This window comes from Lathyrus oleraceus, chromosome 3, assembly GCF_024323335.1.
Source record: "Lathyrus oleraceus cultivar Zhongwan6 chromosome 3, CAAS_Psat_ZW6_1.0, whole genome shotgun sequence".
Classification (NCBI taxonomy): Eukaryota; Viridiplantae; Streptophyta; class Magnoliopsida; order Fabales; family Fabaceae; genus Lathyrus; species Lathyrus oleraceus.
This window is the reverse complement of record NC_066581.1, coordinates 96827762-96831487: the sequence shown is the minus strand read 5'-3', so window position 1 is coordinate 96831487 and position 3726 is coordinate 96827762. Positions and strand designations below refer to the sequence as shown.

Genomic DNA, 3726 nt, shown 5'->3' with positions numbered 1-3726 from the left:
CTCTGTGTGTTTATTTTACTTTAATTTCCTTTTAAGTGTTACTATTTTAATCTTGTCACACGCATTGTCTGGCACAGTGTGTCTAACATCTTTCTAGAAGGAGAACAAAATTTCAATTGGCATTAAAGCAGGCGCCCTGTTCTGGTAGGGTGAGCTCCAAGAAATCTATCAATTTTATTCAAATGGATAAGACTAAAGAACGAGCATCTATTAACTGGCCACCTATTCTAGATTACACAGACTATGACTATTGGAAAGCTCACATGGTTTCCTTGATCAAATCCATGGACGCCAAAACCTAGAAGGTAGTCATTAAAGGATAGGTACCCGTAATGGTTACTGCTCAAGATTCCTATGAGTCCTTGAAGCGAAAAACATATTGGTCCAAAGAAGAAGATGAAGAATCTCATGGAAATTATCATCCTCTAAACACCATATTCAAAGGAGTTTACAAAAATGTTTTTCGTTTGATAAACACATGTATAAAAGAAAAAGAAGCACGTGAGATTCTCAAAACTGCACATGAGGGGACCTCAAAACTTAGTATGTCAAGACTTCAACTTTTCACCAAAAAAGTTTGAGAACCTAAGAATGAAAAAAGAAGAAACCATTATTGAATTCTATGTGTGTGTTCGTGGCACAACTACTCTTTTGCCCTTGGTGAAAAAATGTCTAGAAAAAAAGCTAGAAAGATTCTCAAAACTCTTCCAAAAAGATTTGACATGAAAGTTACTACTATAGAAGAAGCTCAAGACATCAGTTCTATCAAAGTGGAGGAACTTATTGGCTCATTGCTAACATTCGAAATGACGATCAATGAGAGAACTAAAAAGAAAAACACGGGTGTTCCTTTCAAAGTTGATGTGGAAGATGACAAGGAGCAAGAAGAAGATGATATTGATGATAACTTGTCCAACTCTATTGTATTACTTGCAAAAAAAATTGGGAAGATTATGAGAAGACTTGACAAGCGATCTAGGAACAATGTTATGATGAACGTCAAAGACAAAATGCTGACAACATAAAAGGCTTCAACTCCCAACATAGAAACAAAGAGGGAGACAAAATGAACAAAGGCAAGGGAATACAATTTCATGAGTGTGAAGGGTTTTGACACATTGAGTGTGAAAGGGGTACTTTGTCACACTTTTAGATGAAGAATCTGAAGATGAAAGTGGTGAAGAAAAGGCCAATTGTGTAATTACATTCACTACTCGCTTAGAATATAAAACAAATGATCATAACGATGGTGAATCCAACGATGAAGAACTCTCATATGAAGATGTTACTTAGGACGACAAACTACTGTATGTCAAATGGAAAGAAGAATGCATGGCTGATGAGAAAAAAAGTCTCAAATAAATATCATTCTTCAAGAAAAGTTAATCTCACAAAAATCATCTTCGACATGAGGAAAGAAGTCGCACTTCTAAACTCTAAGATTGATGGTATGACCAAGTGAGTTCACATGGTAAACTATGGATTTGAAATTCTTGATGAGATCCTTGTTGTGGGAAAATGGCTAGAGACATGAAAGGTATTGACTTTGATTATAATTCTATGAATGAAGAAAATAAACGTGTTTGTCTAGAAAAGAAAAATGAGTTCCGAATGATAAACTACATGTCAAAATAACCTACTCGGCGTTATTATCATTGCATAAGTCCCTTCAGAAAACATTTTTGGAGATTCCACTATTGTGGCTAATTTGGGCAGATTCGACCTTTCTGCTACAAATTGTATGGTAGACCCTACTATCCTTACAAACAACAACTAACCAATAAGACATTTAGAAATGATTGTGTCCAACATGTTTGGAAATTTAAGGAGGTAACTACAAGTCACATTGCTCACAGTTCTCTAAGAGCATTCTCTCGTGAAGATAAGTACTTTGATAATGGTTATTCTAAACACATGATATGAGAGAATATATATTTAAAAGAGTTAAAATCCTATACTAATAGTCATGTTACTTTTGGTGATGGTGCTAAAGGCAAGATCATGGGAAAAAGGAAAGTGGTTTATCTAGGCCTCCCAAATTTAGAAGATCTTCTTCTAGTTGAAGGTTTGACTGATAGTCTCATTAGTATCAGCCAACTGTGTGATCAAGATCTTTGTGTTAATTTCAATCGTTTTGAATCTATTGTCACAAACAAAAGTCATAAAGAGATCATGAGAGGTATAAGGTCTTATGACAACTATTACATGTGGAGATCTCGATCAAACGATCAACCCTTAACTTGTTTGATCACTAAAGAGGGTGAAACCAAGTTGTGGCACAAACGACTTGGCAATTTGAACCTTAAAAGCATGATAAAGATTATATCTACAAAGGCTATTGATGACACTCTGCCATTATGTAATATTACGAGCAAAAATCAGTGTAATTATGAGAAAAAGCGAAGCCAGAGTGTGAAAGCATTGAACAAAGTTGAATATGAGTGAGAAATATGGACTTAGTGAAAAATTGAAGAAAAAAAGGAAGAAAAATACTAAGTTTTCTTTTGGAATCCTCACGGGCGTGAATGTTACTTCGTGGGCGCGTTGATGTCATATCGCGGTCACAATGAGAACCAATGCGGGCGCAATGAAGCAAAAAGCCTGTCACATTTTACAACTTTAAATAGAGAATTCATAGAGCTTTTTGGGGTTCCAAATTTTAGATTGAAATTGACGGCTAGGAGATTTTTGAGCATAATTTTGGTGGAGCATTGAAGTCATTGGAGAGCTTATTTTCCATAAATTTTGATGAACACCCCTTATAAACTCATGGTAATTGTTATTGTCACTCTGAGTAGCTAATTTGTTTTAGATTAGGTCTTTTGAGATAAACCTAATTTTATTCTATTGGATCATATGTCTATTTGATATTATTTGAATTCCTTTATGTTATTATCTTACTTGTGTCCATTGCTTTTTGCATTTTGATGAGCATGTGAATTGGTCTAACAAATTTGAAGGATAACTCGTTCGATGGGCAAGCAATCAGAGATCCTTGGGAACATCTCGAAAAAGTTTATGAGACATGCTTTATGTGCAATCCAAGTGGTAATATCTCCGAGGATCAGGTAAAATTACGTTTGTTTAGTTTTTCCATGATAGGTCGCGCAAATGATTGACTGTAATGCATCCCAAATGGCACTATTCAGACCTAGAAAGAACTGGAGAATGTGTTTTTAGAGAGGTATTACTCAAATGCTCAGTTTGTGTAGAGAAAATCTACAATTTCTAACTTTGATCAGGAAGATTCTGAGTACTTATATGATGCATGGGAAAGATTTAAGTTGTTACTTCGTAAGTGTCTGAATCATAATATGAGTGTTATGGAACATATGATATAAACAAGAATATTTATCGATGCCTCGGTGTAGCGTGTATTCGTTACCATTGGAGATATTGACTAAATCCAAGGTAAATCATACAAAGTCGAGTCACCACCGCACTTCTATTTATCCAAAGGAAAGGTTAGAAAGCGAACAAAAACCTAAAAGTTTTACAAACAAAACTAGCAAAAGAAACAGAGATCTGGGTAAGGGGGTTGGTTATGCAATGAGAAGGTGTTAGGCACCCAAAACATCCTAGGTACTCCTAGGGAGCCCTTTTCATACTTGTTGCAAAGGTTATTTGTTTTTGTGAAATTTTTATTTGTGCAAACATGATTGAAGAGATGAGAAAAGAATATACAAGTTTATTTACATTTTGTGTTTGGATGGATAAACCCATTGC

General features: G+C 35.1%; 1 pseudogene; it reads right to left on the bottom strand.

The window, feature by feature from the left end:
* Nucleotides 1–3215: 3215 nt before the first annotated feature.
* Nucleotides 3216–3316, bottom strand: LOC127134169 (uncharacterized; annotated as a pseudogene).
* Nucleotides 3317–3726: the final 410 nt, after the last annotated feature.